At 43.9% G+C, this 12,012-nt stretch overlaps 1 protein-coding gene across 1 annotated transcript in view; it reads left to right on the top strand.

Moving 5' to 3' along the window:
* The window catches only part of PRKCH (protein kinase C eta), a 327,473-nt gene that overhangs the window by 130,596 nt on the left and 184,865 nt on the right, over positions 1-12,012 (top strand). The window lies entirely within an intron of this gene.

Consider the following 12,012-nt stretch of genomic DNA (forward strand, 5'->3'; position numbering starts at 1 on the left):
TTGGCTGCTAAAGGTCCAGACCCCTTTTTTCAACTTGGCACTTCGTGACTTTAACTGATAATTGCGCGGTCATGCAATGCAGTACCTAAACGAAATTTACGTCCTTTTTTTCCCACAAACAGAGCTTTCTTTTGGTGGTATTTGATCACCTCTGCGCTTTTTATTTTTTGCGATATTAATAAAAAAAGAGCGAAAATTTTGCAAAAAAATGACATTTTCAACTTTGTCTTTTAAAAAATATCCAATATACTCAATTTATGTCATTTTTTTTGGCCAAAATATATTTAGCTACATGTCTTTGACAAAAAAAAAATCAATGAGCGTATTTTTATTGGTTTGCGCAAAAGTTATAGCGTCTACAAACTATGGTGTAAATACTGAAATTTACGAAGCTTTAATTTCTGACTGCCTATCTCATTTCATGAAGTGCTAAAATGGCGGGGCAGTACAAAACCCCCCCAAACTACCACTTTTTGGAAAGTAGACATCCTAAGGAATGTTCTGAGGGGCATGTTGAGCTCATTGAATATTTTATTTTTTTGTCACAGGTGTTTGAAAAATGACAAAAATAATTTTTTTTTTTTTTTTTTACACAAAGTTGTCATTGAAATGATATATTGCTCACACATGCCATGGGTATATGTGTAATTACACCCCAAAATATATTCTGCTGCTTCTCCTGAGTACAGGGATACCACATATGTGAGACTTTTTGGGAGCGTAGCTGTGTACGGGAGCCGGAAAACAAATCACCACCATCAGAATTTCAAAGGGCGTACATTTTTCATTGCATTTTCTCACTACCTATAACGGTTTTGGAGGCCCTGAAATGTCAAGATACCACAAAACCCCCCCAAATGACCCCATTTTGGAAAATAGACACCCCAAGCTGTTTGCTGAGAGGCATGGTGAGTCCATGGAATATTTTATATTTTGCCACAAGTTTCGGGAAAATTACAATTTTTTTTTTTAATTTTTTTTTTTTTACACAACGTTGTCACTAAAAGATAAATTTCTCACACATGACATGGGTATATGTGGAATGACACCCCAAAATACATTCTGCCACTTCTCCTGAGTATGGGGATGCCCCATGTGTGAGACTTTTTGGGAGCCTAGCTGTGTACAGGACCGCGAAAACCAATCAACACTCTCAGGTTTTCTAATGGCGTAAATTGTTCATGTCACCTCTGCACTACCTGTCGCAGTTTCGGAGGCCCTAAAATTCCAAAATAGCACAAAACCCCCCCAAATGACCCCATTTTGCAAAGTAGACACCCCAAGCTATTTGCTGAGAGGCATGGTGAGTCCATGGAATATTTTATATTTTGCCACAAGTTCCGGGAAATATATATATATATATATATATATATATATATATATATATATATATATATATTTTTTTTACACAAAGTTGTCAGTAAATGATATATTGCTCACACATGCCATGGGTATATGTGAAATGACACCCCAAAATACATTCTGCTGCTTCTCCTGAGTACAAGGATACCCCATGTGTGAGACTTTTTTGCAGTCTAGCCGCGTACAGGACCCGGAAAACCAATCTGCACCTTCTGGCTTTCTAAGGGCGTAAATTGTTGATCTCACTCCTTACTACCTATCACACTTTTGAAGTCCATAAAAGGCCAAGATGGCACAAAACCCCCCCAAATGACCCCATTTTGCAAAGTAGACACTCCAATCTATTTGCTGAGAGGCATGGTGAGTATTTTGCAGCTCTCATTTTTTTTGGAAAATGAAGAAAAAACAGGAAAATGCATTTTTTTTCCTCTTTTTTCAATTTCCAAAACTTTGTGACAAAAAGTGAGATCTGCAAAACACTCAACATGCCTCTCTGCAAATAGCTCAGGGTGTCTACTTTCCAAAATGGGGTCATTTGGGGGGGTTTTGTGCTATCTTGGAATTTTAGGGCCTCCGAAACTGTGATAGGTAGTCAGGAGTGAAATCAACAATTTACGCCCTTGGAAAGCCTGAAAGTGGAGGTTGGTTTTCGGGGTCCTGTACTCGGCTAGACTGCAAAAAAGTCTCACACATGGGGTATCCCTGTACTCAGGAGAAGCAGCAGAATGTATTTTGCGGTGTCATTTCACATATATCCGTGGCATGTGTGAGCAATATATCATTTACTGACAGCTTTGTGTAAAAAAAAAATATATATATATATATATATATATATATATATATTTCCCGGAACTTGTGGTAAAATATAAAATATTCCATGGACTCACCATGCCTCTCAGCAAACAGCTTGGGGTGTCTACTTTCCAAAATGGGGTCATTTGGGGGGGGTTTTGTGCTATCTTAGAATTTTAGGGCCTCCGAAACTGTGATAGGTAGTCAGGAGTGAAATCAACAATTTACGCCCTTGGAAAGTCTGAAAGTGGGGATTGGTTTTCGGGGTCCTGTACTCGGCTAGACTGCAAAAAAGTCTCACACATGGGGTATCCCTGTACTCAGGAGAAGCAGCAGAATGTATTTTGGGGTGTCATTTCACATATACCCATGGCATGTGTGAGCAATATATCATTTACTGACAGCTTTGTGTAAAAAAAAAAATATATATATATATATATTTCCCGGAACTTGTGGCAAAATATAAAATATTCCATGGACTCACCATGCCTCTCAGCAAACAGCTTGGGGTGTCTACTTTCCAAAATGGGGTCATTTGGGGGGGTTTTGTGCTATCTTGGAATTTTAGGGCCTCCGAAACTGTGATAGGTAGTCAGGAGTGAAATCAACAATTTACGCCTTTGGAAAGCCTGAAAGTGGGGACTGGATTTCGGGGACCTGTACTCGGCTAGACTGCAAAAAAGTTTCACACATGGGGTATCCCTGTACTCAGGATAAGCAGCAGAATGTATTTTGGGGTGTCATTTCACATATACACATGGCATGTGTGAGCAATATATCATTTAGTGACAACTTTCTGTAAAAAAACAACAAAAAAAAAAAGAAATAATAATTTTCCCGACACTTGTAGCAAAATATAAAATATTCCATGGACTCACCATGCCTCTCAGTAAATAGCTTTGGGTGTCTACTTTTCAAAAAGGGGTCATTTGGGGGGTGTTTGAACAGTCCCGGCATTTTACGCTCAATCTTAGCCACACATCACCCACTCTTCTAACCACTTGAAAACCAAGCCTTTTCTGTGCCTTTTTGTTTACATGAAAAAATATTTTTTTTTTACTAGAAAATTACTTTGAACCCCCAAACATTATATATTTCTTTAAAGCAGAGGCCCTATAGAATAAAATGGTGGATGTTGCAATTTTTTTTTGTCACACGTTATTTGCGCACAGATTTTCCAAACGCAATTTTTGCGAAAAAAATAAATTTTTTTTAAATTTATTGCAAAAATACACTATATAATTCCAATTTGTTTGGTAAAATTTAAAAGATGATCTTATGCCGAGTTCATAGACACCTGACATGACATGCTTTAAAAATTGTGCACACCTGCGCAGCGGCAAAAACGTACGTACATTTTTAAAAACCTTTAAAAGTCTCTACAGGTTACCACTTTAGACTTACAGAGGAGGTCTACTGCAAGAATTACTGCACTCGATCTGGCGATCGCGGCGATACCTCACATGCATGCTGAAATTGCGGTTTACATATGACACTAGACCAACGCTTGCGTGTGCCATTGCGCGCAAGCACGGGGGAAAGGGGGCGGAGCTCGATTTTTTTTTTTTTTTTTGCTCTTTTATGTTATTTTGACACCTTTCCTTTAATTTTTTTTTTTTTTAAATCATTTTTATTGCTATCACAGTGAATTTAGATATCCCCTATGATAGCAATCGGTAGTGACAGGTACTCTTTTTTTTAAAAATTGGGGTCTTTTATACTCTAGATCTCTCCTCTGACCTTAATGCTTCTGACCACGCCAAAATTGGTGTGATAAAATACTTTCCCAATTTCCCAATGGCCCTGTTTATTTCTGGCGAAAAAGAAGTCATGAAATGCTCGTAGCCTCCGGCATCTTAGGCCATAGAGATGATTGGAGCCATTCTAATCTTGGTTAGATAACTGAACCACCGGCTGCACTCTCGGGTTAACCGGTGGGACAGGAGAGCCCGAGAAAAACCACGGAAGGCTGCAGAAGGCGGCGGTGGGGGGGGGGGGAGGCCCCTCCCACTGCATGTAAAAGCAGTCTAGCGGCCAATTACCTGCTAGGATTGCTTTTACATGTAAGCCGACCGCTGGCTGTAAAAAACGATACCAAGATGATGCCTAAATCTGCAGGCATCATCCTGGTATAACCACTCAAAGTCCAGCAACGTACCAGTACATTGCTAGTCCTTGTTTGGCATATAGGTTTTTTTTTTTTTTTCATGCAGCCTGTGGGCTGAACGGAAAAAGAGAGAACCTATCAGAAATCAGCACAGGAATAATGCGTAGTATTACTCATCATTAACCGCCCAAACAACCACCCACTGAATTTAATGATGGGTATACACGGCACTATCCACGTATACCAAAATAGGATTTTAACTGCAGTGCTGAAATCAGAAAATCACCACAGCTGCTATCAGCAAAGGTATCCATATATGCTGAGCGCAAACGCTGTTTGTGTCAGAATATATAAAATCAATGCGTGGTAGCCGACGAGTACCTGCAGGAGAAACAGGTCACAAAAGAATGAAAAAACAAACAAAGGACATTTAAATGTACAGTAAGAAGAGTATAAGGACATATAAAATGACTGACACAACAACAGTTTTTGGATCCTTTTATTTTTCTTTCTAACTGTTTCTTCATGTCTTGATTTGGGACTGCGATCTTCTGCGATCTTCTCTTCCAGCTTGGGTCTCTCAAAATGTCGATGGACATCCAACATCCTTCGAGACCCTGTGTTTGTGTGCCCTACACTGTGTCGTGCTGTACCCTACACTAATACTCCACTAGTGTATGGTAGCGCTCAAAACATTCCCCGATGCAGAGACCAGGTTGGTCAGGACATTTGGGACAATAATAACGGGTGTCACGCCTAAATCCGCGCCTGCGACAGACACGACATCTTCTTTGGGGCCATCTTTGGGTAGGGGTACTCGGGAGGGCATAAGGAAAATGCCTCTCATGCAGCCGGCTCACTGCATCTGGAAGGGGAAGTTGGGCAGGCATGCCTCCTGGGTACAGGTAGGCAAGGATGATCTCTTCCTGGAATTCCCGGAAAGATCCAGTTCGTCCTGACGCCTTGTATAGGACAAAGGCGTTCAGCATCGCCAATTGGAATAAATAAACAGACACTTTTTTGTACCAGCGTCTGGCTTTACGGGCAACTAAATACGGCGCCAAAATCTGGTCGTTAAGGTCCACCCCTCCCATGTTAAGGTTATATTCGTGGACACAGAGGGGTTTCTCCACAACGCCAGTTGCCGTAGTGATTTGGATTGTCGTGTCTGCGTGAAGGGAGGACAGAACATAAACATCCCGTGTATCCTTCCACTTCACCGCAAGCAATTTGTCCGTTTTCAAGCAGGCTCTCGCCCCCCGACTAAGACGGGAATCTACAAGCCGTTGGGGGAAGCCCCGGCGATTAGGTCGCACGGTGCCACATGCGCCAATTTGTAATTCGAGCAGGTGACTAAATAGTGGCACGCTTGTATAAAAGTTGTCCACGTACAAATGGTACCCCTTTCCGGATAAGGGTGACACCAAGTCCCAAACGATCTTACCGCTGCTCCCTATGTAGTCTGGGCAGTTGGGGGGCTCCACACAGCTATCTTTCCCTCATAGACCCGGAAACTAACTGTATAGCCTGTGGCCCTGTCACACAATTTATACAGTTTGACCCCGTATCTGGCACGCTTGCTGGGGAGGTACTGTTTCATAGCAAGGCGGCCAGTAAATTTAATCAGGGACTCGTCAACGCAGACAACTTGTTCGGGGGTAAACAAGGCTGCAAACCGCTGATTGAAGTGGTCTATGAGGGGCCGAATTTTGTGGAGCCGATCGTATGCAGGGTCTCCCCGAGGACGACAGATTTCATTGTCGCTGAAATGCATAAATCGCAGAATTTGCTCATATCTCGCCCTGGACATGGAGGCAGAGTACATGCGCATATGGTGAAGTGGGCTAGTGGACCAATATAGCCGCAATTCACTCTGTTTAGTTATGCCCATGTGGAGGGAAAGGCCCAGAAAGATCTTAAATTCGGAAACCGTTAAAGGTTTCCAGCCGAATTGTCTGGCAAGGGGCGAATTTGGGTTGGCGGCGATAAATTGTTGAGCATATAAATTTGATTGATCCACAATAGATCTGAAAAGATCTTCCGTGAAGAACAGCTCAAAAAAGTTCAGGGGCGTAAAACCAGCTGTCTCCACGTGGATTCCAGGTTGGGCGGTGAATGGGGGAAGTACTGGCGCTGTAGTATCAGTGGGTTGCCAATTAGGAAATGCCAGCGCATCAGGGAGGGCACTATGGGCTCTACGGGCCTGTCTTCGAATACGCGGTGGCTGCGGGCCACTACTTGTGCTAGCCACCGCACCAGCTTCAACTGCACTTAGGGGACTCGCCACGTCACCAGGTCTTACTGCAGTGCTGGTTGTACTAGGTCCAGGGTGTACTAGGCCGCTGGCGCTTGCCAGGTCGCCAGAAGGATGAGCGGCACTAGTACCCACACTCTGCTCCATACGAGCACCCTGCGATTCCTGCATCTCAACAACACCAGAATGGGGTCGGGTACGCCTGGGTCTAACAGGGACCCATCTGTCGTCGGAGCTATCTGTCAGGGAGCCGCTGCTGTCATTTGGTTCGTATACTGACCCTGATTCTGCCGGTGAGGCTTCCCCATCGCTCTCACCTGACATGGTCATTATACTGTAAATAGCTTCATCACTGTACGAACGTTTAGACATTTTGGTAACTAAATTTACCCGTACAGTGATGCGACTCACAGGTAATAAAAGCACCTGGTTGTCGAAGATTATTTCAAGCGCTACCAAAAAAACTGCTAATGCTAGCAGGGATCAGGCCTGACTCTGCTAACACAGCGGTTTTGTGTCTTGTGTTTTTTTGTAAGTGACAGTAATCTGTTGATTACTACACTTACCTGGGTGAAAGGGTTAAACGCAGGTGCTGGCAGGAATCAGTGCTGATCGTGCAAACACTGCGTTTTGGGAACCCTAAACTATGGGGGCGCTAGTATAGTTCTGATCAGATCAGATATTGATCTGTTCAAACACTATACTAGAAATGGAAGTGTATGTGCGTGCGTGCGTGTGTGTGTGGCAATCAAGGGGTTATTTCTAAACTATGCGCTGGGGATCTGGGGGGGGGGGGTGGCGGGGACCCTAAACCTCCTTTGGGAAAGAAACTAGCTAGCTAGCACAACCTCAAGTCACAATGACACCAATACAAAATACAGTAAAAACAGTATATTATGTGTGTATTAGTGCTAATGTGACAGAGGGTGTAGGGGTTAACGGGATGTGATCAGGGGGGGATCAGGGGTTTAAATCTTTATTGGAAGGGGCTGGCGGGTATCCTAAGGATAAAAGGAACGGTGGCAAGCGCTAAACCTGGTCACAAGTCACACTTATACGGGTATATAGAAAATGCTATATACTGTATACAGTGTGCGTTGTGGCAGGGGGTGTAGGGGTGATCAGGGGGGGATCAGGGGATTAAATCTTTATTGGGCGGGTGGGGGGGACCCTAAACCTGCTTGGGACACAAACTTAGTCGCCTGCGCTAATTCTGATCACAATCACACTAATACAAAAATACAAAAACACAGTATATTACGTTTGTATTAGTGCTGATTTGACAGAGGGTGTAGGGGTTAACTAGCGGTGATCAGGAGGGGATCAGGGGGGATCAGGGGCTCAAATCTTTATTAGGGGGGGGTGGCGGGTAATTCAAGTGGAAAAGGGGGGGTCGCAAGCGCTAGACCTGACCACAAATCACACTTATACGGGTATATAGCAAAATGCTATATACTGTATACGGTGTGTGTTATGGCAGGGGGTGTAGGGGTGATCAGGGGGGGGTCAGGGGCTTAAATCTTTATTGGTCGGGTGGCGGGGACCCTAAACCTTCTTGGGACAGAAACTTAGTCGCCTGCGCTAATTCTGATCACAATGACACTAATACAAAAATACAATAACACCGTATATTGCGTTTGTATTAGTGCTGATGTGACAGAGGGTGTAGGGGTTAACGGCGGTGATCAGGGGGGGTTCAGGGGGGATCAGTGGGTTAAATCTTTATTAGGGGGGGGTGGGGGGTAATTTGAGTGGAAAAGGGGGGGTCGCAAGGGCTACACCTGTTCACAAATCACACTTATACAGGTATATAGGTATATACTATATGCTGTATATAGTGTGTGTTGTGTCAGGTGCTGTAGGGGTTAATTGGGGGGGCGATCGGGGGTGAAATGTGCCTATCTAACTGTGTGTGGGTGTGCTTGGTGCAATACTCACAGTAAGATGTGCTCTCCTCTCACGCTGGATCCAAAAAGACCGTTGTGGGGGGAGGGCACATCTCCTCTAAGCCTGTGTTTACATTTCACAGGCTTAGAGGATGATCTGATTGGGCAGGACCGATCAACAGGTCCAGACCAAAAATGATTGGCCTGGACCTGATGACTGATCGGTTCTGAACCCAATCGAGTCATCGGCGGCGGCGGCGGGGCGCGGGAGCGCGCACAGGGCCGGCAAAAAGTGCTGACGTAGGCCTACGTCAGTTTGCCTGGCCGGGGCTGAGTGCCGACGTAGATCGTCGTGCGCCGGTCGTTAAGTGGTTAAGAAAAGTTCTAATGTATTTCTCATTTCCAGGCACACCCTGAACATACCTCTGCTATGCAGTCACATATTTCATACTCCCGTGTGTTGGCCATGTTTTGTTGGCATACACCGTTCAAACTGATAACAAGTGTACAGAACAGGTTGTTGGAAGTTGTTGTGTAGTAGAATGTTGTAATGTTCTAGCCACTGATTTAGAGTGATTGTAAACGATCACCTTGTATGCAGCACCCCCCTAGGTAGGTGCTGGGTAAAACATAGTTATGGCCCTGTTCTGCTTATCAGGAGGGTCTGATCTGTTAGTTAGCCTGTCACATGTTTTCTGGTGTGATTCACTGGGTCTGAGGTAATGCAGCCAATGAGGGAGCTCATTGGACAGTGGAGGAAACCTAGCCAGTGACACACTCTGTTTTATGTCAGTTCCAGTGGGAGGGCATTCCTGCAATGCATCCTGGGATTGCACATATATAGGAGGGGAGCATGTGACAGGGTGTCTTTGGGCGGGAAGCCAGGTCCCAGGAGGAGGGTGACGGCTGTCTCTCCTCCTGCTGAAATGAAGAAGGTGGTCCAGGCAGTCGGCCTAGGGACCAGGGGATGAGCTGTGCTATGGAGGATCCAGTGTGTGCTGACCAAGTGGAGCTGCTGGGCTGGATTCTTCTGGAAAAACAGTGTTGTGAGTACTCATGACCTGCCCAGGGGTCTGCCTAAGAGAGGGGACCACTCCAGAGAGTTTAAGGGGATCATAGAGCCAGCTAACCCGGGATGTTGCAGTAAAGGGGGTGCCAAGTTGCGAAGCCCTGAACAATAGGGAGTAAAGAGGGTGCTAGGAAGGGCCCTGTAGTGTCTCATCAGTGCCGTCTGCACTACAAGTCAGCTACCTCCGGAATGAGTACCTTAGGGAGCTTAAAGGACTTTTCACAGTCAAAGGTGAAGCTAAAGTAAGCGGCCTAGCCGTGACCAGCGTCAGTCAGCGTTACTCAGCGTCAGTCAGCGCTAACCAGCGTCAGTCAGCAATTCTGTATAGTCCCTGCCTATTTTGTGTATAGTTTAGTTGTTGGAGTATCCCACTCATCCCTTCTCCTATCCAAGTTCTCAATAAACCCTAAAAACCAAAGAAAATTGACTGGTTCTTGTCTGAGGTAATCACACTTGGAAACATGCTTAAATGTCCTACTGTTGCTAATAGTAACCCAGGGGAACCCACACTCAGTGGCTCCCATGGGAGTACTGCTACATGTAAAACAACTCATTCAGTTTAAAATAAAAAAGAAAGGTAAAACATTTTTGTATAGATATAAAAAATACGCTATGAATACCTTTTCCCTCTTTTTTTTGGTGATCACATTCCCTCTGTTCTCAGCTGCATAAGAGCTGGGGGGAGGAGAAGCAGCAACACACTGAGCTTGCCAATGAATGGCTGTGTAGCGGGGCGTGTCAGAACAAGCCTGATCATTGGAGGAGAGCAGGCTCAGTTCCTAGCACAGCTAGAGAACTGACCACACTGTGCTCTCCTGCTTAGTGTGGTCAGTTTTTAATAGGAAAGCAGAGGGACTGGCAGGATCACCAGGGATTTCACACATAGGAAGCAATACAAAGAGAAAAGGAGACTTTCTCATACAAGTATATGGTATAGCAGCCACATATCAGGAATATGAAGTGTTGGGGTAACAAACGCTTTAACATATAAAGTGTGTTGTTTAATTTACGTTATTACATATACAAGCTTACAGGGTGTCCTAGATCCCTTCTTCAACTTTATACAATTCATTGAATATAATCTCTCCTCTACATCCAAAGTAATCCCCGGGGATTATGTGGTCTCGGCATTACCTGTGCAGATAGCAGAGGAATGACACAGCAGACAGAAATCACACTAGGTGCTTTGGATTGAGGCTAGTACACACTATAGAAGGATATGCTTTATTAAAGTGTTCGCTTTTCATTTCAGAAGTTTACAACCCAAGTATAAACTAAAAGAATTTTTTTTTTCTTTTTGGTTTTGGATAGAATGAAGAGGGATTAGAACCCCTCACAGGTTTTTATTTCTTCTGTGTCTCCATTAGGGAGATTCAGTCTCTATCTATCCTGTTTACTTTTGTCACAAATGTGAAAGTGAATACTAACTTTTGGGCTGACACCAGAACATTATTGAGGTCACCAGCTATGGGGACAACCAGGGATTTCCTCTCACTTTCTTTTGTGACTTTGGGACAGAAAAATCTCCCCAATGGGGCAAATGTGCTGTTTGGTTTGCCTTACCTTGTACTGATGGGCTCACAGTGGCTGCAGTTTGTAGTGTCATGGCTGATTGATTCCCCTATGTTCATGTATTAATTCACCTAGCTTATATCCAAGGACAGGCAACGTCTTGTTCTGGGTCACATAGAGAGTGCTTATGTAATATAAACACATCCCCAACATAGTGTGCATGCCCTGTCTGCTTGTAGCTGTGTTAGATCTGATTTTTGCACCTGTACCAGTGCTAGACTGAGACACAGTGGGATTATGGGATATATAGTTTCTTCACAGGAAGTGTTAGTTCTCAGACTGCAGACAGAGGTCATGCATTACATCATTGCAGTGCCATGCTGCATGCCTCATGTTTGAGACTTTTGACCCCAGAATGTGAAGATTTACTCTACTATAGGCTGTGTACAAGGCAACAAATGACACCATAAAACTACATGATCAATGCACCTCTGAGGCCTCATGTACACTGAGCATTTTCTCAGCTACTGTAAATGCCTTTTCTTCTGGCAGGAATAAAAACACCCCAAAAAAATGTGGTAAACACTGTGTTTTGTACACTCGTTTATACAAGTTTGGTGTTTAATGTATTTTATTGGATAATTATTCTGGCCATTCGAATGCACTAATGTTTGAATGTGCCTAAACATGTCTAATGTTAATGTGCGCTCATGCGGGTTTTTTGTGCGTTGAGTTTATTTATTTTTTTACCCAAACGCTCCTTTTCTGAACGAGATGGTGATGGTTTTTCTTAGCCTGTTAACTTTCCCCTGTAAGCGCCTTTGTGTGAATGGACACATATAGGCTAACATAGAAGTGCGTTTTACACGCTGAAAACATAATACCAAACACTTGTAAAAGAGATGGTCTTTTTTTCTGCCCAGTGTTTTTTTTTGCAGGTGAAAACACATGGTGCAGGTTGAAAAAAGTTTATAATGCATTTAAGTTGGCTCGATTCAGAGGTATCACTAAAACTGCAAACTTTTTGAAG

This window comes from Pelophylax lessonae (genome assembly GCF_965119305.1).
Source record: "Pelophylax lessonae genome assembly, chromosome: 13".
Taxonomy (NCBI): domain Eukaryota; kingdom Metazoa; phylum Chordata; class Amphibia; order Anura; family Ranidae; genus Pelophylax; species Pelophylax lessonae.